At 45.5% G+C, this 23,208-nt stretch overlaps 1 long non-coding RNA gene across 5 annotated transcripts in view; it reads right to left on the reverse strand.

Annotated features, from left to right (window-relative positions):
• The window catches only part of LOC138299907 (uncharacterized), a 770,123-nt gene that overhangs the window by 738,094 nt on the left and 8,821 nt on the right, over positions 1-23,208 (reverse strand). The gene's annotated exons all lie outside the window — the stretch shown is intronic.

Consider the following 23,208-nt stretch of genomic DNA (forward strand, 5'->3'; position numbering starts at 1 on the left):
TGACTGTTTGTGTCGGTCCCTGTCCCAGAGTTCCAGTGGAGGAGCTGAGGGATGGAGGCAGAAAAAAGAGGCAGAGTTGCAGTGGACTCCAGAGTGAAGAGCGAAGCGAGAGCTGAAGCTTGGTAGTTGAAAAAGAGGCCCACGTGTGAGCAAGGAGGGTGGTACAATAATAAACAAGCATTTGGAATGCAACTGTCTCGTGTTTGCTCGAGTTGGAGCTCATAGCGTTGTAAATTACTGACTGGACTTTTATTGCCAGACAGACTGAAAACAACAAAAGGAAGAGAGCGAGGGTGAGCTGGCCCTGGAAAAGCCCCCCTCTGTTGTGGTTTATGTTTACAGAGGGAGCTGGTGGGGTGGAGGGACTGAACAAGCACCCACACCGTTGAGGTGAAACAGGCAAATGCCAACAAATAAAAAAGACCCTTACAGAAGAGATAAACAGGACATAGCACAATTACACAGTACTTTGTGCTGCTCCCAAAGTGAAAAAAGGCAGGACAAATAGGCAGAACTGACCACTAGCAAGCAAGGATTTTTGAATGACACTGCAATTAACAAATTAAAACGCTGGAACTCACTCTATTGTACACTTTAGTATACAACAGGCCGAACGCTAACGCTTGACCTAAAAATGGAATGTGTACACCTAACCCCCACCCAGGTACGTGGAATGTGCAGAAGAGAGTTGGCAGTACTAGAAAAACACAGAGGAAAGTAACACAGTAACCCACAGCGACCAGGAAAGCAGGAGTAAATCACTGGATTTCCCCAAACCACCCAAAAGGAAGGAAAAGAACAAAAAGACACCCAGGCAAGGCTGCAAGTCACCCGCGGTGGATTCCTGGAGAACCACGCACAGAGGGCTGTGGGTCGCAGGAAGGAGTGCTGGAGCTACATGCAGCCTGAAGATCCCTTGGAAGAGATGCAAACAAGCCTTGGCAGCTCCAAGAGACGCAGTGCAAGAGGGTACTGTCCTGCGTGGGAAGGCAAGGGCTTACATCCACCAAAGTTGGACAGCTGGCACCTAGGACCAAGAAGACTACTCCGGAACCTCACCTGTGATGCAGGATCCGTACAGATCAAGAGGAGAGGAGATCCACGCAGCTGGTCATATTTGCAGTGGGTGCCAGCGGATAAAGGAGAGGGACTCCTTCACTCCAAAGGAGATTCCTTCTTCCTTCTTGTGCAGACTGAAGACTTGCCACCTTCAGAGGATGCCCAGCCAGGGAAATGTAGCAGAAGCTAGAAGGAGCTGTGCAAACAATGTTGCATGAAGAGTCTTCTTTATGGATGCAGATTGTTGGTTCCTGGAGGGTCCAGTTGCTGTTCCAGTAGAGCAGTCAAAGTGGAGGTTGCAGAGGAGTCCTGCTGGAATCTTGCAAGCCGAATCTGAGGACCCACCCAAGAAAGAGACCCTAAATTGGATTCAAGATGGCAGAACCCAGGGACCCTCTGGAGGAGCTCTGGGCACCACCCTTGGGGTGGTGATGGACAAGGGAATGGTCACCGGCTTTCCATTGTTCAGTTTCACACCAGAGCAGGGACTGGGGGTCCCTGAGCCGGTGTGGACTGGTTTATGCACAGGGGTAATCAAATGTGCCCTTTAAAGTATACCAGTGGCTTGGAGAGGCTACCCCTCCCAAGCCAGTCACAGTTATTTCCAAAGGGAGGGGGTGTTACCTCCCTCTCCCAAAGGAAATACTTTGTTCTGCCTTCCTGGAGCAGCAGGAGGGCAGAAACCTGTCTGAGGGGAGGCAGCAGCAGCTTGGGCTGCCCGGAGAACCCTAGGACTGGTGGTAGCAAAGCGGGGCTAGGGGGGGTGGGTGTCTTCTAAGGAGTATCATAGATCAGAGAGCATCATACTTGCAACAGCATTTGGGTATGATTCCAACATGTTTTGATACCAAACATGCCTAGGGTCGGAGTTAGCATTAAGTAACTGGACATAGGTAGTGACCTATGTCCAGTACACGCATAAAATGGCATCCCCGCACTCATGAAGTCCAAGAAAATAGAACTGGAGTTTGTGGGGGCATCTCTGCTAGTGCAGGTGTGCCCTCACACACAGATACTTGCACCCTGCCCTCTGGGCTAGGAGGGCCTGCCATAGGGGTGACTTACAGTGACCTGGTGCAGTGACCTGTAGTGATAAGGGTGCATGCCCCATTTCATGCAGACTGCAATGGCAGGCCTGCAGAACATTTTACATGGGCTCCCCATGGATAGCGTAACATATGCTGCAGCCCATGGGGATCCCCTGGTACCCTAATTCCCTGGGTACCATATACTAGGGACACACGTGGGGGGGGGGGGGCAGTATGCCAAATGTGGGGAGAAAAAGGTACATTTAAGAAGTCTGAATGGAGATCATAACCACTTGGGTCCTGGTTAGCAGGATCCCAGTAAACACAGTCAAACACACCAACAGGCAGAAAATGGGGATCACCATGCCAAGAAAGAGGGTACTTTCCTACATATCAAAATAGTAATGATAGGAACACTAAACTCACTGTAGAGTACAGTGATAAGTCTGACATTCCTTAATGTTAACTGTATGTAAAGAATTATAAACTTCAGAGTAGACTATTTGTTAAGCCACATTAGCATGTAACATGCAAAATATGGTCATCCAACCAAAAAAATATAATGACATTTCACCTGGCAAATTAGTCAGAACCACATGCATCTATAGTACAAAAGACGTATTCATCACAGAAATCAAAATCATAACCAACAGATTTCTTGACAGAGGCTTCTGAAAAAAAGTACTTAACTAGGCACTGACCAGAATCCATACAGCTGAGAAGAGCTACTCCAACACAAAACTAGGAGCAAGAACAAAACAGATAGTACCATCAGATTCATAACGAGTGTATGGCACTGGTGATCTTTACAAACGTTTTCATACACATTTGGAACTTCTTAATATAGACAAGCACCTGAAGGATATTTTACGACCTAAATAGTGACATTTAAGAAGGCTCCATCTTTGAAACAGGTACTTACCATCATTGATCCTTCACCAGAGTACACAATGGTTAGAATAATCCAACAGCAGCATTAGGTGCAACACATTTGCTAATATATCATTGATAATTGTGATACATTTTGGAATATGGAAAAAAAATTGAGGATTTTACTATTTAAGATTATATCAAGAGCAATACCAAAAGTTGTGTTTACCTGTTCTCATGCAACTGACGCAAGCAGTGTGTTGGATCAAGTAAAAAAAAAAAAAAAAAAAAAAAAGGGTACAGAAAGAAAGCCTCCAGGAGCACATTCAAGCACTCTAACTTTGGACATCACATGTTCAACCAATTAAAACTAGGACACAAACTTGATGTTCTTAAAATGTGAGATTTTTCGATGTCCTGCATATTAGAATTAACAGAAGAGGGAAAGATTACTGCATTAAATTGAAACAAAGTGGATAGATTTCAAACGATTACTCATGGTATTAGCTCAGTTAGAGGACACGTGTCAATGTTTTAAGAGATAAATTCTGAAGTTTAACACTGGGATCAATGTATGATTTGTCACCCTAAAGTTGAGGCTGTCGTCTTCGGACTCAGGAAATTGTAGACCAAATAGCCAAATAGTGACTTTGTAGTCAGTCTTATTTGTTGTTTGCCAATATATCCAAGAATGATTGACATACAATACAGAAAAGGTTGTATATGCCTCTGCATCTATTTTGTCCTTACGGGGTTGGGAAGCAACCTTCCTTACTTTTGTTGTATTCTTTTATTATCTTTTGGCATCTTCAGTTTATGTATCCTCTTGGGGACACTGAAGAGGCTATTTGTGCTTCTGGAGGCACAATCTTTTTTTCCAATTCATTACCTTTTTATTGGCGTTAAGACAAAAATAGTATGTCCTATTTCAACACAATATTAACATTCAAGATCCCACCACCCCTCCGTGTTGTATCGCAAGTTATACTAAAAGATCTTAGAGCAGCAGTTCAGGAGCAAAGAAGGGAGCTGCCGGGTCGATAGCTTCAGGTCAGCCAGCCTATCATAAATGGAGCATTCTTGGGGCCCGTGATGTACAATGCACAATAGCACGAAATTGCATCATCATCTACACCCTCCAATGTCCTGAGGCACCAAACTGGCACATTAAGCATAAAAAAGTCTGCGCACCTAAAGGGGGGGGCTCTGACATCAGGAGCTTAAGCAGGTCTGTAAGCATCGCCATCAAGGCTTGCAGAACATCAGTCAACTCGAGGTCTTGCTGACATTTACACCTCTGGCTTTTTTCATTCAGACATATCTTTTACCCATTCTCGCACCTCCTGCTAGCCACTCTGCAGTTAGCATGAACCAACCCCAACAACAGAAACCGTATGCTCAGGCCCTTCTTTTTATGTGTCCGTATCTGCCCCAGCAGGCATTTTCTGGAATCTCTGGGGACTCCTCAGTCCATAGCCGCATTCAACCTATCAACTATAGCTTGCCAGTAGATTTTTAAAAACAGGGGCACTGCCATATTTTAAGAAGAAAGTCTGCTCCCGCGACTAGACATCTTGAGCAGTTAGGTGCCTTCCCGGGGTGTGATGAGAGTAAGATAAACATGGTAAATAACATTGTATTGAATAAATTTAAACCTCGAGTTTGCAGAGACCTTCTGCACCCCGGCATGTCTCGCTTCTTATTCCTTATCCGTAAGTTGTTCCCTTACATCCTCTTGCAACCGGTCCTGCACCAGCAGCACACATAGTGTGATACCTTCCCTAATCTCCCAGTAGATAAAGGAAATTAACCTGCGGCCCCCAGTCAAATTGAATAAAGTAACCAATGCATGGGACACCTTAGGAGCATCCGTGAATGATGGCTGTATACTGTGGCAGCCATTTTTCGAACTGCAGGAACTGTCTGCGGCCTAAACTAAAGGTTTCCATTGCATCCGAAGCTTGATGAATCTGTCATTCAGATATAGATCCTGCAGGTTGGTACATCATCCGGCTCTGAACCAATCATTCGCCATTGTTTGAGCAATTTGAGCGAATGGAGGCTGGGACCACATGGGTATGTCTGGAACATAGGGAGCATGACAACACTCATCTGACTGCCCCCTCCTATGCCCTACACCCCTGCCTCACCACTCATGGAAACATAGTGGGCGTTCTCCACTTCAACATCAGGAGTTCGGGCAGTTGCATCTTGCCACAAGTGCTGCGCAGCAGTAATTTCTTCCGATTCTCCTCATCAGCTAGTCAGTGTACCGCATGGTGGAGCTGCGCAGACCGGTATTAAAGCTGGGCAACTCCAACACACCATGTTGCCACGTGGGCTTCAAAATAGCCAGACTGACCCTTTTCTGAACAAATGTCCAGAACAGGTCAACTATGAGTTTATCCAATTCAGCAAAGTGTTTTCTGGGAATATCAAAGAGGGCTCCCTGAGAAATGTAAAGCCAGTGGGGCAAAATAATCATTTTCATGAGCGCCACCTTACCCATTAACCCCTTTAGTGCATGTCACAGCCAATGGCTGAGGCATGCACACCCTCCTCCCTGATGCATGTCACGACCACTGGCCATCACCAGGAAGGGCTATGAAAAATCCTCTCGTACAAAGCACAAGAGGATTATTATTATTATTTTTTTTAAGCCTTGGTGAGACGTGGAATAGCATTCACATCACAAACACCCACCAGTGTGGTCATCGAAAGCAGGTAAGGTCTATTACCGCTTCCGGTGGTGTTATGGGGGTTTAGATGCCCCAATATTTGTGGAAGGTGTCACTGGAAAGGGGATGCAATGCATGGTCAGGAATCCCACTGGGATTTACTCGGCCACCAGGGATACTGCGGGGGGAGGAAGACCGGTGCACGTGGTAATGAGTCAGTCCCCCACCCAGGGTCATATTTATTTATATATATATTTGTTTACCCCCCCAGCCCCCCTGGGAGGTGTGATCGTGCCCCACAGGGGATGATAAAATAAAAATAAAAAAAATGTAAAATTGTCAGGTGGTCTGCTCTCTGATACACAGAACAACCCAATATGGCAGCTACTTTTTTTTTTTTTTTAAATAGATGTTTGCTTTCTCTGTGGGCTGCGATCGCTCCTCAGGGAAACCATATAGAGATATATATACAGAGAGAGAGAGAGAGAGAGAGCGAGAGCGAGAGATATATATATATATATATATATATATATATATATATATATATATATATATATAGACACTATCCTTTTTTTATACATGTGTGGCTACCCTGGGGGCCTATCATGGCCCCCCAGGGAAGCCACACATACATTAAACAAAAGTGAGATATATGAAGAGAAACTTTCTTTACATAAAAATATATAGAGAATGAGAAAGAGATAGCTCTATGTGTGGGTGTGTATATATATATATATATATATATATATATATATATATATATATTATATATATACACCCACACATATACATATACATATACACATACACACACACACACACACTCACAAATACGCATACACAACTTTTGTGCAGCAATGAAAACATCAAGACAACTCTTGTGAGTACGTTCCAGCGAGCGAGAGAGAGAGAGAGAGAGGCGTTTTGAAGTAGTTTTGCCATAAAACTGCACATCGGGTTAACATACCTGCTGCAAAGAACAGATCTGTATTTTATGTGGCTAGCCGAGTTGATTAGTAAAGGCAGCCGTTAACCAGCTTTAAAACAAATCAAAAATATGTAAGAGGGGGGCAGATGAGAGATGAGGGGCCCTTTTGCTGGGTGGTAGTGAGGGACTACAAGTAGGATGTCATCGGACTGTAGTGCCAAAAATGATTGTCGCACTGGAGGCCACCAGCGCTAAAGGGGTTGATGATGGCTCTGTGGCAAAGTGAAGTAATGTGTCTTTTTTGGGTGTGTTTTATTGTCTTTAGAGGACCTGCTGATTTAGGGAATTAGCAAACGTAAGGTGACTGACATTTACTGTTGCAAACATCACACACAACCACCAGCAATTTTGCAAAAAACATGTCTGCCTTCTACGTAAGCTAGTGTTTAAGAAGGACAGTTTAGCCAGTAGCAGAGATGGCATTTCGTTGCATGACTGCTACACAAGCCCAAACTCGGGTTATGGGGACACCTCTGAGGCAGGATCAGAGACTGAATCATCAGACACTGAAGCAGCATCTGAGGGAGAGGACAATGGAGCCTAATCTGGGAGTGTTTTTTTTTTTTCCAGTCGGTGGAGTCCCACACTACTTCCAGTGATTCTGAGGGGAGATAGTCATGCAGTCCCTTCACAAGCAGAGTCTGTGCAGCGGGACAGCAGCAGGTTAGCCCAACTCAGAAAGCAGGTATATGCAGTGGCAAGCACAGACACAGTGCTCTCTTGGCAGCCGTGCCAGTTTAGTTCATCCTCAAATTCCACCCTTTACTGGTGATGCTGGATGTAAAGTCGATGCGGCCAACTTTTTGCCAACTGACTACAACCATCTATTTCTGGATGTTGACTTCCTTCAGAAAATTGTGCAGGAAACAAATTTGTGTGCCGAACAATTTCTGAGGGAGCATTGAAGCACTCTTGGGACCGGTCCTACTGGTCGACTCACACGGTTTGGGTAACCCCCATCTTCACACCATACACGAGCAGAGATAGTTTTTTGCTATTGCAGCGCATCCTGCATTTCAATGACAATTCTGCTGCATTGCCCCAGGACCATCCAGACCATGACAGGTTGTTCAAAATTTGATCTGTTGTGGAACTTTTGACTGCCAGGCTTCTAGAAATGTATACTCCTGCAAAGTAGCAGCCGATGAGCCCTTGATCCTGTACAAGGACGGATGCTGTTCTTGCAGTACATTGCGAGCAAAAGAGCTTGCTATGGCATCAATCTGTCCAGGCTGTGTGAGAGCTCTACTGGCTATGTGTACAGATTGAGAGAGTTTCCAAGTAAGGACTCCACGCTAAACCCTGTATGTTGCCCTTCCACACTTCAGGTCACAAGAAATATTGTACGAGCTCAGCACTCGGGGGGGGGGGGGACCCAGCAGCTAATGGGTTAAGGACAAGTGGAGAGTGCTCCAAAATTTCACTGAAGGTTGAAGACCCTCCAGAACCTTGCCGATGTTCAGAGGCTCAAACGTCTCCACCTCCCCGACTATTCCTATCCCAGATATCTCACTCTAGGATCCACCCAGCGTTTGGAAATTCTATGGCGGAATCATCTCCAAAGTGCCCAGTGGGAATATTTTGGACTGGAGATGATTAACATGAAGCCCAGATTCCCATCTGAATTACTCCAAGGTTGCTAAACTGATGGGGACCAAGTACACTGGCTGCCGTAAATAAACCAAGGCATCGTCCGTGTACAAAGAGGCCACGTGCATGGAGTCTTAATCATCGTGCCCCACCCGACCAAAACAGAACACAGTTGGCATGCCAGGGGTTCCATCGCCAGTGCAAACAGCAAAGGTGATGGGGGCAACGCTGCTGGCTCTCTAGTGAAGGAAAAAACAACAACACTGTCCTGTCAATACGGACCCTTGACATGTGGCCTTGGTAAAGCAGCTGCACCAATTTAATAAACACCACCCCAATGCTCACCCTTCCGTAGTACTTGCCATAGGAAGTCTCAGGAAAGGCAATCGAAGGCTTGTTCTATGTCAAGTAATACCATAACATAAGGATTGTTCCTCAATTTCGGGCACGTGCATTGATCAGAGAGAGATGCCTCAAATTACAGAGTGTTCCTGTAAGGAATAAAACTGCACTGGTCCTTGTGTATCAGGCATGGCTTGTCACTCAGCAGCCTATTTGCTAGAATCGTGCTGAGTATTTTTACATCTTCATTTAGCACGGAGGGGTAGTTAAAGGGGAACATTTTTATCCAGCTTAGGTATCAACACCGAGTGAATCTCTCATAAAATCCAGAAGTTGCCTCCTCTCATAAGCCTCCTGGTACACCACCAACAGACGATCTGCAAAGGACCCTGCTCTATGGTGGCACAGCACAACAGGCAAGCTGTGCCGTCCCGGAGTCTTAGAGGTTTTCATTGTACAGATGGCAGCTACGATTTCTGCTTTAGTGAGAAGTACATCCAGCTGGTCCCTGTCCTCCCCCGACAAAGAAGCCATCTGCAAGTTAGCCAGGTATACCACCCCCTATGCCTGTTGTAAGTGTTAGGTCCAGCATAGATCCCCTGCAAGTACGTTACAAAGACAGCTGTAATATCCTGCTGGAAGCGCACCTCCTGATCCTGTGCATCACGCACTGCGGCCACAGATGATCTCTGGTCTTCGTTACGAAGAAACATGGCTAACATCCAACCAGACCCCTCTCCCTCTGCGTCTAGATCCATTTATAGTTAGTGCGCACACATTTATTCAGCCTGTCCCATTTCTCTAGCAGTTCTCTCTTTGACACCCTCCACTCCCCCGGACTGTGTGGCTCAACAGCCAGACATGCTTCCAGTGCACCCAGTTGCTTCTCATATACATCTAACATATGGGTGAGCTGCATCCTAACCCCATACATTGTCTTTATGCACTTCATTACCTTATTAATAATGTATGCTTGCTATAGGATGCCAGAGATCTCATCAACATAAGCACTGCTACACTCCAAATAAACTGTCCCCTACCATATTGTTGGAATGGGAATATCACCAGTGCGGTTGAGTCTCCGCCCTGAATGACTGACTACGAGTATCTGGTATCCTGGTTTTCTATTTTAGACCCAGACTCATGCTCATATTACATATTAGCAAAGGCATAATCCTGTCCCTTTACTTAAGTGAGGTCCTGTGACCCCAAGGGACCCATCAAGTGAACCCTCATTTGACTGAGAGTGAACTACTGTCCTTCCTTATCGTGGGCTTAGTATCTAGAGCAGAACTGGCTGTATATTGTGTTCTGTGATCAGTAGATGTGACCAGATATTTGTATTTGTACTACTGGAGAGGAGGCCCACCTGCCCATTCTTGCAAAGTTCAGCTTCTATACACTTAGCCATATGTAATGCTATGTGTAGTTAACCACCGGCTACATGTTTGACATTGGACTCCTTTTTGTGCAAGTGATTCAATTTTGTGCCCTGCTGCAGGTGCAGGGCAGCGCAAGTACAAAACATGTTTTTCTCTTCATTGTGGTGGAACACATCATGTCGGATGAGTACCAGAGGGGAGTTCAAAAGGATGAGAATGTACATTCTGCCTCAAAACAAACATTGGGAGTGTGTCCAGCTCTTTTTGCATGTTTTCGACGCAGTTGATGTACAGCCAGCGTTTGATTTCATAACACAGGGGATGGTGTTCTAGAATGCTGTCCAAGCTTGTTTAAGGTATAAAAGATGGGGAGACTTGACGCTCAGACAGGAACTCATCTGTGGAGCGGATGCGCTGCCCAGGATATCCCAATTTGGGGAGGTCTCCTGCCTTGGCTGATCAAAGGGTTCCTCCAGTCTGGCTGGTGAGGATGATGGTGCTTACCCCAATGATGATGTATTTTAAATCTTGATTGATGCTCTGTGGATTTTTAAATCTTGACCTCTTGACATATTTGTTCATCTTGTATATACAAAAGTTGAGCTGCATTTGAGTTATATGCATATTCTCATATATTTGTGTGACTTATTTGATATTTGGGAAGTGCCTTAATAAATTCATTATTTTGACAAATAGTGCTGCATTCTTTTGGCATTGTGTGCTCTTGGTCTAAGTGAGAGCAAACCACCATAGCCTTGTGCTAACATCCCTAGTGTGCATATGTTGCATGTGTGGTGCATGCAGCATGCGCACAAATGACCCAGAGTAATAGAGTCCTGAGGGTGGCATTTTGGAAGCCCCCGCCTGTCCCTGTGCACAAAATGAAGGGGATGTTTTTTTCCCCCACACAATTGAAGTGTATTGCTAATATTTCTGAAATTTGAAGTCGGAAACCAAAGTGGGGAAAGAGGAGATAGGGTTTCATTAGAAATTTGATTAGGTGTTTAGTTGGAAGAGGCTGCTGCATAGTATTCCTGTAACATTGCCATTTGGTAGGTGGTGGGGGAGAAGTGTTGGACTGCAGTTTCTTTTGTTCAAGGTGAGAAGGATCCTTTAGTTGAGGTGAGCTTTTTGGCTTGTTCCTAATCATCATCAGTGTGGCTGTTGGAAGAACTACGGGCAGATGAAGAGAACCAACCCACACTGGTTCTGAATGTTTAGACATAAAATGCACATTCTGTTTCACCTGCTTATAACGGGGAGCTAATAACCCACTTGTTCCAGTTCCAAGTTCTCTACAACTAAAGAATACCCTGAGCCTACTGCACAACTACAGGTTGTGCTTGCCTGACAGCAAGCCTCCCACAGATTGGGGGACAATGCTTAGAGTCTGGACTTGCAGGAATAAGTGGATTCTCTGGCACAAGGCACCTCAAAGCCAACCTGCTGTTGAGAGAGAGAAGGGGCCTGCCAACCCTGTAGAAGTGTGACTGACTCGCAGCATAAAGGCAGTTTGACACTTGGTGCCGTGTGGGAACGCCACCCGAAGGAAAACTGAGACAAGTTATCTGCATGCCCTGAAACTTGTGGAAGCAGTGTATCTGAAAAAACAGTTGCAGGAAGGAAACATGGTCAGCTATTGTCGCCCACTGGGAACTTTGTGCCGGAGGCAGAACGTGACTTCATCAAGAAATGTGCCCGAGGCAAAGTATGTACCATCAAGAAGCTTGTGCTCAAGGTAGAGCATGATACCATGAAGAGGTCTGTACCCCAGGCAGAGAGCACCATTGAGAAGTTTGCATGCAAAACAAAGTGTGCTACCACCAGCATATTGTGCCTCAGTGAATTGTTCTGTGACATTCAAGCCTGTGTGCGAGGTGTCCTGGGCTACTGCAACTGACATCCTAATAAGCTGCCTGTGCCGCTGTGATCTGTGACCTTGGTGACCACCTCCTGCACCTCACCGGCAGCCTAAAAGAGGGTCCAGAATTGCCAGAGGGTCCGGATGCTGGATGGCGATTCCTGCTGTCATCCTCTCTCAGACCACGGGCTGAGCCTGGAGCTGGTGCATATTTCTTCCAGAAGCATAAGTGAAGCAAGACACGTGCGAGTCCACGCTACATGCTGAAAAAGTGGACCCTTAGGCATATGATGTCGTGAGACAGTAAAAGAGCAGAGAACTGCTTGAGAACTGAGCACTAAAACTAAACTCTAAGGTAATCTGCACCAACGTCTTGATACATGCACCAGGGACACTCAAACCCTGGGGAGACCCACTCAAAGGGGGACTTGTGGGGAAAGAGTGAGTGGGGGACACCTGAGAAAGGGTGAGGCTTGGTAGAATACAAGGCACAGCAACCCAAATGCTAGTACAAGAATTGCAACTTATATGTAGTGTGAAGTATTAAGTTGTAAGTGTGTAACCTAAGGTACTTTTCTTTTACTAAAGTAAAGCAATGGTTTGGACATTGTGCTGCTGGTTGTATTGAATTCTCAGTATGCTAACTCCACACTACCTCCAATAGAAGTCTGTGACTACTTGCCACTGCTACCACTGAAAGTCAAATGCTGAAGGGACTGCATTTGGCCCAGTTTCCAGAGCCATGGTTGGTCGGACCAAGGGACATCAGAGACCAATGACCTCAGCCTCCACTGCTACTACCCAGTAGCTCCTGCTTCCCTAGAGGCCCCTAAACTATGTCTGACACGCATACATTTAAAAAAAACTTTTGGATATATTTCATAATCATCATTTTCTAAACATACTCACTAATGTGTCAACTGGACAATGCTTAAGTCTCTGTAGCTGGATATCTTATGGATATTTATTTTTGTACATATAGCTGTTACAATAGTGTTGTGGGGGTATTTTAGTGCATTGCATGGGCACTTTTATTTTAGTTCTACAGCAGTTTCCTGTGCCCTTTTACCCAGATTCATTTCATCTATTCATTTTTATTATTTTAGCAAAAGCTTCATTTTAGTAGTGATGTTTATTAATTTTGTTTCAGCTGCCCTGCCATGAAGAATTTGTTATTAGGTCTGTTGCATAACATTTCACCTTGTTCTCAGTCCAAGGCTGTATGAGGCGGTCCATGATTGTTTACCGAGTACAGCCAGCCCAAACAGTACAATGTCTACCCTACATAGAAAATATCACGTCAAGGCAGTTCTCAGAGCAACATGTTTTATTATAAAACAACAAGCTGCCCCTAACCAGGTTAGAGGGGAAATTTACAGCCAGCCATCTTATGCTGTAGCCTGTAGTTCAGTGGTTCCCAATCTGTGCGCCGCGGCTCGCTGGTGCGCCATCAAAACTAGCCAGGGGCGCCGCACACAGTTTGGGAACCACTGAGCTATTTATAGCCCTTGGGCCAGTTCGTACAAAATAAAACTACTCAGTTGTAGCAGCTCTTTTTTAATTTTGTCCTTGAGCGCCCTCTGGTGGTTAAACACAACTAAAGGAATTCTACATTTCACAATATTTAAACAGTTATGTTATAACTACATAAAAATAAGACCTGCCCATTTTACTAGGGTTACGTCAACCAATATTTTCCCCTTACTAAAAAACCCTATGCATGCTGTAATTAAACAACTGTTACATTTTTATTTTTTACAGTTATATATAGAATTACAATACCTTCATTGGCGTCATCCCAATTCTTTTCAGGGAGAAAAATGGATGTACTCCCTAGGCCAGGCTTACATCCCCCACCCGCCAACAAAAAGTAACATAATGGGGAGCCGCAGCCAGTGGCCAATAGATCAAGGGAGCCGTGGGTCGAAAATGTTTGGGAACCACTGCTGTAGTTGCAGCTTTGCTACACTTGGCCTCATCACTCCAACCACCTGGGAGGGCTGCCAACAGGCAACCCCGCTTATTATTCAGGTAAGGGGATGGGTCTTCCCTGCAGAGACTAGAATGGGCAGATTAGGGCTAACACTGCTATTGCTCTCGTGTAGATTTTTGCAGTGCAGGTAGGGATTTTAGATTCACTAGATTGACATGACGTTGAAACTTTTCATCTCATTTCTGGTCACAATAATAATAGTGTTGTGTTTTTTCATCCTAATGATTGCAATTCATGCCTCTTTAAGGACAACACAGTTGCTTCAATAAATATAATTGAAAAAAACGATATGCCCCTTGTGAGCTAACTCCATGACTCCAAGCATAGAAGGTACTATCAACACATCACCCCTTCTGAGAACACCATCATGAACATATAACTCATACGTAATAGCCTCATAGGATTTCAACGCATCCTCTCAATTCCTCTGGTGTGGCCAACCTTGTTTCACAAATTGCATCACTTTTCTCAGAACCTCATCAGATTCTGTTTCTTTCATACACACCTCCTGAGACATACTGTAATCTCCGTCACACTAGATACCGCACACTCTTCCTTTATCTCAGCACTCCCTTTTCTTGCAAAAGTACACGCTATAATCAATTCACCATGACATTCCTGACTCTCAACTAGTATTCCATATTAAACAGAAATTCCTGCAGTCTGAATAACCATCTTGCGATGCGACGAGCAGCTCTTCCAGCCCCCTAGTTCTGAAAATGTCTACTAAATGTTTGTGGTCTGATCTTAGGGAAAACCAACACATACTGCTGGAAATGTGTAATCCCATAATAACACGCTAGCAACTTTTTCTCAATCAATGAATAAGAATATTCAGCTTGTCTCAATGTTCAAGACGTGTACATCACAATCACTTCCTGGCCCATGTTCACTTGCATCAAGACTGCATCCAAACCATGGTTACTCGCATCAGTCTTCATGATCGTAGGCAACTTGGTGTTAAAAGGTTTTAGACATGGAGCTACTGAAATTTCACTTTTCTATTTCACAAATTTATCTTCATATGCATCACACTAGACGAATTTCAAATTATTCTTCGTAACTCTCCACATATTGTTGGTCTTTTCGGAAAGCTAGCAATACGTTTTGCATAGTACTTCACTGTTCCAAAAAATGAACTAAGTTGTTCCTTATCCTTAGGGCTCAGTGCTTCCAGAATTGAGTTCACCAAACTTTCCTTACGTCTTATCGCATTACAATCACTATGATGACTCAAATACTATGCACTAAACATACCACTATGACATTTGTTTGCTTTGACAGTAAAATCATTTTCATTGAGAATGTCCAGGTACCTATTCAGTGTCATTATCAGGGCTCGAAAAATCATTAAACTGTTACTCGACCTGCAGGTTGAGTAACTTAAATAATCTACTTGACCTAACTGTAATGTACTTGACCCTTAAACAGGTCTCAAATTGTGTGATGCTAGGCAAATAGTTTACAGAGTCGCCTTTTTCTTAATTCTTACATTGCACCTTCAAATATGTGAGCTCAGCATTTCTGCAGTACAAAAAAAACTATTTTTAATGGGCGAGCGCAAAGCGCTCCGTCCATTCTGTAATCTCTCTTTGGGCTTCAAACCACACCCATGTGCTGTCAGTCACTTACATTGGTTCGTGGGCTTGCCTTTTAAAATCCGCTTGCTTTCATTTGTGAAAGGCATGCATACATCGTGCCTTTTCCGGTGTTTAGCCCACCTACACAGCACTGGTAAACTACTAAAAACATACGAGGCTCGAAGTTTTCAGCCTGAGGTCCGGACTACTTTATTTGTTTATTTTCCACGCAGCGCGATCACGCTGCATTTTACATAGCATTGTAAATATAAAAAAAACACAGCACGATTGCGCTAACAGCTCTAACTCATTTTCCTTTCGCGTCTCTCCGTTGCAAACACACTCTCGGCGGCTGTGGCACTTTAAATTGGCTTGCTTATATCAGCTGTTTTACTTCTTAGTTTCAGTTTGTGTCGCAAGAAAAGTCCAGTGGGGTTTGTTTTCTACCTCTTTGATGGAATTACATGTGTTTTGTGTGTCTCTTCGTGCAGCATTGCCCTAGTTATGTGTTTAGGTTGCCTCTTCAGGAAACTGCTGAATGTTGCGGAGCCTGCCCGAGCCTGTGAGCAGTTTGTTGGCGACGCTGACAGTCACGGGCAGAGGAGTACTGGAGTTAGAGCTCTGTTTTCCAGGGCACAAGAGCTCACAGCATGGTGCTCCCTTCCAGCCGACTGCAGAGCAAACTGGTTATCACCTGTCTATACCTTCATCTTATGGGTGAGAGAGGCAGGGAATCGGGAGAGCCGTTCCTGGGGACGAATGGTGAGGAGGAACAAAGGGTCGGAAGCCCAGGGTAGTGAAATGGGAGAATGTTCCCTTCTGGTTCTTAAACAGAGGCTGTATACTGTCAAGTGGGCTTGTAGTTTCCTAGTCACGGCTGTACCTATGTCTCAGTGGAAGCCTGAGTTTTAACTTTATACATGGAGTAGCCATCGATCCCAGTCCCTAAATTCTTGGACACCATTTTAGGGGGCGGCATTGCACAAGCTGTGACTGTCCATGACCCTCCCCCTTTGCACAATGCCCTGAAGGAGAGCTGCCTTGCTGCTGTTTATTATTCCTAGCTCTGCCCCTACTAGTGTTCGTGGCAGTTACCCAACCCTCACTTCTTTCCGTGTTTCACATTGCTTGTCAGATGAAAAAAAATAATGAATTTGAAATGTGGAACGCCTTCTCTTTCTCACGCCGTTTATCCAGATCTCAACTTTGCTCTTAAACGGAATCCAGAGTTGCCCTACCACGCTGTTCGTGACTGGTTTCCTTATGGCTGCTTGGGGGTCTTCTTTACTTTGCAGGCTAAAACATTCATTGGGTAGGTGAGGCGGCTGGGGATGAGGACCGTTTTTTTTAAATGAGAAGGGCACTAAAGTTTAGTCTAAACTGAGGAGTCTAGAAGGGAATTGTGAAATGAGCTGAAGCTTAGGCAGCAAGCAGGTAGGAAAAGGCAATAATTTTCACATCCAGCTGTCTGGATCTAAATTAAGTTATAATAAGAAGAAATGTTTGGTAAATGAAACGCGAAGTGGTAATATTTACTCAGCATTTCTTCATTTACCCAAAGTATTAAACCTTTAAGAAGTTATTTAGTACATCTTCGAACAAAACAGTGGCAGTCATAATATAAAACATGACGTTGTTATAATTGAAAATTATGAATAAGAAGGCATCCGTAAGTAAAAAATACTGGCTTTACAGAGACGAGTTGTGATAACTTGTTTTTCATAGCGCTCAGAATTCATCAGGATGTCTCAATTCTATGTCAGGACCGGAGGCTCAGATTATGCTTCTCTTTCTATGCTTTATTTCCACAGCAGCCAATGAGAGAAGACAATACCAAAAAACTACATATCCCATAAGACAAAGTAACCAAAATGACCATAGAGAACATAATATAAAACACCAAGAGGCCATAACACTTCCTCTTTCTTTGCTGCTTCCAAAGTCAGCTAAGTACTCTCCTTTGGTTCTTGCTTTGTGGCTTATTGTTTTTGTCAGCGCGCGCCGCTCATTCTATTTCCTTTTGTGGAGCGGGAGTGTCGGCTCGTCCGACTTATGGGGCTCCGGTGAGGCGATCTGGCAGCAGGCGCTTAGCACGTTCTCCCCGCGTTTTCTCCCTCACGCGCCCGCGCTTTTCTCGTTGCCCTGATGACCGTCCTCTTTAGACGCGCTGTCAGTGCAACGGAAAGACGCGATCGATTTATCTCGTCGGATCTCGCCTGCGCTTGGGTTTTCAAAGGTTTTGCTTGCCTTCTTTAGCCTCCTTGTTCTGTCGGAGCGCCCTATTGTTACTCCCCGACGCCCTGTGGTCTCACCCTGACCAGGGCTGTACAATTAAATTAGGCGCTGCCTGGAGTGCTGCAGGCTGGCTCCCTCCACACTCAAAAATTAAATTTCAGCAGTTTAAAAGGAATTTTTTCTACTGCTTTCAGCCTGCTGGGGTGCGCACTCCCCCTGACTGTAGTCTTTGGCTACCCCTATTTCACGTCTGTTACGTGATTGAAATTTGTCTGAATCCACGTTCCCTGCGTGGCGGTTTCAAGATGGCCCATTCATATTCTTATGAAGATGAAGAATATTTTGGGGATCAGTTCCCCTTGTTTGATGAGACGCTGGCTGGCGCATTGGGCAATACAGTACAAATGTCCATAAATAGTGCTCCGGAGAGGGCTTTGGGCCCCCTCACGGTCCATTTTGAGAGTTTTGCGCGCCAGAAGGGTTGGTTACCCCCTATTGCGTCATCTGAGGAGGCTCTCTCAGACCAGCCTTCTACCTCTAAGGGTAAGGCGAAGGCAAAATCTTGGCCTCATTCTGATATTTTCAAAAAATTGGCTTTGTCCATTCAAGAAGACCATGGGTACAGTTTTTCCCAGGCTCAAGAAGCTTTCAGTTCGGATTCGGACCAGTCATCCACTAAATCTCAGGATCTGATTCTGAGGAGGATCTGGGTCCCAAGTCAAGCGCGGGTAAGCGCAAGAAGTCGGAGTCTTCCAAGGCCCCTCCTACCAAAGCTCCTAAAGTGCTGACCTTCAGCCCAGAAGAGATAGTCCACCCTCGCTCTTCCAGCTGGGTTCCTCCGCCCGAGGTGGCTGAATACCTCCAAAAGCATATCAGGGCTAGTTTTGACAAGGAGGTAAGGTCCCGGCTTCGGTCGGAATGCCCTCGCCCTGAACTGGAGGGAAAGGTTACGGATACGCCAGAGGTGGACCCAACTATGGTCACCTTTTTGAAGAAATGGGCGAAAGATCCAAAAAAGGGTCTCGACCGAGCTTGGCGCGCTTGTCAGGACAAGCTTCTTGACCTCTCGGGTCCTCTAGCCAAGATTTTAGAGATGGCTTACGTGGCCAAGGAGTCGCAATCCCCTATTGATCCTGACATCCTGGTTGGATGGGCTCAACGGGCCATATGCCATTTGGGTAATGCCAATGTGGCTTTGTCTACAGAGAGGAGGCGTTCTATCCTCATGCGAATTGACCCTCAGCTTACGGAGCTCGCATCTTCAGAGGCGGGTCCGGTGGCCCAGGGACTTCTGTTTGGGGCTCCTTTCATCAAGGATTTGGCAAAGTTTGCTGCGACTTTCAACACCATGGACAAGGCGCAGCTGTCGCTAAAAAAGGTGTTTAAAGAGACTCTTTTTCAGAGGGCCGGACGCCTGCGGGGGTGTTCGTCTGGCCGATCCTTCTATCAAGGCCCTCGTCTCGAGGCCCTCTCCAGAGGGCGCGGTTTCTACAGGGAGCAGCAAGCAAGCTCTACCTTCTACCCCACGCGTCCCCGTGGAGGTAGAGGTCGCTTCCGCAAGTCTTTGTCCAGAGCTCAACAGGGAGACGCCCAGGATCACGCCACTTCAGGTGAGACTAATACAGCAGTCATTGGTGGTTCTTGGGGGCAGGGTTCAATCCTGTTTGGCAGAATGGCAAAAGTTATCCAGAGACCCGTGGCTGTTGCAGACTGTGCAAGGGTTCCGAATGGAATTTTACCAGACCCCTGTTCAGGAAAGTCCCCCTCTCCTTCCCCGTTTTTCCCGTCAAGATATCGACATCATAGACTCCGAGGTTCAAGCTCTCCTCAAAAAAGGTGCTATTTGCAGAGCTGTCCCCCATCCCAGGGGTTTCCGGAGTCCCATCTTGTTGGTAGACAAGAAAGGGGGAGGTTCGCGCTTAGTCCTAAACCTCAAGGAATTCAACGCATGGTTGATTTACAGACATTTCAAGATGGAGGGGATCCATCTTCTCAGGGACATTCTGCAGGAGGCGGATTGGTTAGTGCGTCTAGACTTAAAGGACGCTTACCTAAGTATCCCTATTTTCCCTCCTCATCGGCGTTTCCTTCAGTTTCTGTGGCAAGACCAGTGCTTCGAGTTTCAGGTTCTTCCCTTTGGGCTTTCCTCCGCTCCTTGGTGCTTCACCAAGGTTACGAGGCCTGTAGTGGAATCTCTTCGGGCAAGAGGTGTGCGTCTGATAGGATACCTCGACGACCTGATAATTATGGCGCAAGATCCCCTTCGCCTGCACGTCCATTTATCTTGGACGATCCAGTTACTCCAGGATCTGGGTTTCATAATCAATCAACCCAAGTCTTGTCTCCATCCATCCCAGCAGATCGAGTTTCTCGGGTTCAAGATAGACTCGGTGTCAGCTCAGTTATTCCTCCCTCCTCTGAAAGTGCGCAATATCAAGAAGGAGTTGCGTCTACTTCTTTCCAGACAGATGGTGTCCTTGAGGAACTTAGCCAGGATGGTGGGTCTTTTATCATCCTCGATCCAGGCAATTTTCCCGGGTCCCCTACATTACAGAACTCTTCAACGGCTCAAGATCTCTCATCTTCAGAATGGCTTGCCTTACACAGATCTGGTCCCTCTGAATCCGGAGGCCCACTCGGAGATAACCTGGTGGTTAGAGCACATGGAGGCATGGAATGGGCGAGCCATCTTCGGTTCTGCCCCAGATGTCATTCTGGAATAGGATGCCAGCAGATGGGGCTGGGGAGCCCGGTGCGGGGATGGGACTACCGGGGGCCGCTGGTCGGAGGAGGAACTCCACCTCCACATCAACTGCCTGGAGCTTCTGGCCGGTTCTTTCGCAATACGCAGTGTGTCTCCTCTGAAAGCGGATTGTTGCATTCTCTTGAGGATGGACAACATATCCGCGGTCAGGTATGTAAACAAGCTGGGAGGTACCAGATCTCCGACCTTAGCCCGCATTGCCAAGGATTTCTGGCAGTATTGCCTTCAGCATCGGATATCGGTGATTGCGGAGTACCTTCCTGGGACTCACAACACTGTGGCCGATTGGAATTCCAGATTTCTCCGGGATTCCAGCGACTGGATGCTACTCCCCGAGGTGTTTGCCTCTCTCAACCTCAGATGGGGCCCTCTTTCGATATATCTCTTTGCCTCGAGATTGAATCGTCAGCTGCCTCTATTCTTCAGTTGGAGACCAGATCCGGAAGTGATGGCCACCGATGCCTTTCTCCAGGACTGGTCTCCCCATTGAGCATATGCGTTCCCTCCGTTCAGCATGATTCCTCGAGTTCTTGCCCAAGTGCGTCGGCTGGGAACAGAGATTGTGTTGATTGCTCCTCTTTGGAGGGCTCAGGCATGGTTTCCTTTGGCGCTCGATCTTCTGTGCGATTTCCCTCTCCTAATTCCTCCTCTTCAAGATCTTCTCCGGGACCCTCTGGGGTCCCCGCACCCATTGATAGTGCAAGGCAAGCTTCGCCTGGTAGCTTGGAAAATCTCAGGTGTCATTGGTTCCTGCCAGGCATTTCAGAACAAGCTTCTAAATTCATCCTCCAGGCCTGGTCCCCTGGGACTCTCAAGCAATATGCTTTGGCTTGGAAACGATGGAATCATTGGTGTACGGAACGGAGTTCCGATCCCTTTAATGCGGATGTCAGTCTAGTGGTCAATTTCCTGGCTTCACTGGCGGCTTCAGGCCTAGCTTTCAGGTCTATCAATAATTATCGATCTGCCATTTCCGCCGGTCATTCCTCAGTTCAAGGCAAACCGATTGGTGAGCACAACATTGTCTGCAAACTCATGAGGGGTATTCGTCTGTCGAATCCCCCGCGTCCCAAGTATACTTCTTTGTGGGACGTCAATGTGGTTCTTACGTTTATTTCGTCTTGGCCAGATAACGAATTGCTTTCTCATAAGCAACTCTCTGACAAATTGACCCTCTTGTTATGCCTCATTTCATGCAAGAGAGTTTCGGATGTACGTTCCCTTGATCTGCAAGGCAGGATTGTTTCTCCTTCGGGAGTCACTTTCTCGATCTCCAAACGTACAAAGACGGGTACCAGATCAGCTTCGTATCCGGCTTTCCCGCATAACCCCAAATTGTGCGTGGTTCAATGTTTGAAAGCCTATGAAGTGGCTACAGAAAAATTCCGTATAGACCGGGGAGGTCAACTGTTGATTGCTATTCAAAAACCTTTTAAACCAGTGTTGGCTGCTACTCTAGCCAGATGGATCAGGTGGCTTCTTTCTGAAGCGGGAATTAATGTCTCCATGTTTGGAGCCCATTCAGTTCGTGGAGCTATGGCGTCAAAATCCTTTAGTTTAGGCATGAGGTTGGAGGATATTATGAGGGCGGCAGACTGGTCGTCTGAATCTACTTTTAAGACCTTCTATCATAAGCCCATTGTGGACATTGCATCGATTGTGGTGGATCAGCTTTGAACGAGCATAATCTGAGCCTCCGGTCCTGACATAGAATAAAAAAAATTAAAGCTTACGCGTTAAGAATTTTCAATTCTATTAAGGACACGGAGGCGAGGATTATCCCTCCCATGACAATAAGACTTCTGCTTACGAGTTAAGTACTCTCTTTTCTTTTGATGTCTCATTGTTTGCCCACCCTGTAATCTTACGAATGCATGTAATTTTGTATGCAATGTTTTTATGACACATATTATTACTAGTTTTATCTGTTTCCTCATAGGTGTGGATCAGAGTTGAAATTCTTCATTCTAAGGATGTTCAGAGCAGGATGGTTACATCTAGTACAGTTCCGGGGATCCTACGTTGGATTTTGGATTGTGTTTGTCCGATTGGATCAAGTTGTAATTAGTGACTTTTACTGGCTGTATTCTCGCAAAGAAAGAGGAAGTGTTATGGCCTCTTGGTGTTTTATATTATGTTCTCTATGGTCATTTTGTATACTTTGTCTTATGGGATATGTAGTTTTTTGGTATTGTCTTCTCTCATTGGCTGCTGTGGAAATAAAGCATAGAAAGAGAAGCATAATCCTCGCCTCCGTGTCCTTAACAGAATTGAAAATTCTTAACGCGTAAGCTTGAAATTTTTTTAGTTCCTATTGTTCCCACTAATGGAATGACTGTTATAGTCAGTTACTGAATGACCAAAGGAAACAACTCTGCATTTTATCTCCAAGTATCACAAAGTCTGCCTTATAGTCTATTCATCCAGTAGCAAATGTATGTTTATTTCATTTTACCAGTTCTCAAATATAAAAAGGGAGCACCCAAATATCGTACCTTTTTTGTTGATGTTTTACGAAGTAGACACACTGTCAGGCTTAACAACGCTCTCCAGCTACCTGCAAGTAGCTCTCCTGTGTGCAGGCCAGTCTACTAAATTAAAATAGCTTTTACGTTTGCAGTGCTCAATTTTTAGCAGGTGTGTTAAGATGCAGGGCACAAACAATTTTTGTTAAAGAGCAATCAGTTATTTTTCTGTCTCGCGCATTTACTGTGGGCAAAAACAAGAATCATTTATTAGGCATGCAAAATCCAACATGTGAAAATGTGCTTCCGCTCCAAACTATAAACAAGCTGCCAGGATGGAAGTTTAAACAGCGAGATGTGATCATGTTGTAGA

This window comes from Pleurodeles waltl, chromosome 6 (genome assembly GCF_031143425.1).
Source record: "Pleurodeles waltl isolate 20211129_DDA chromosome 6, aPleWal1.hap1.20221129, whole genome shotgun sequence".
NCBI classification, from domain to species: domain Eukaryota; kingdom Metazoa; phylum Chordata; class Amphibia; order Caudata; family Salamandridae; genus Pleurodeles; species Pleurodeles waltl.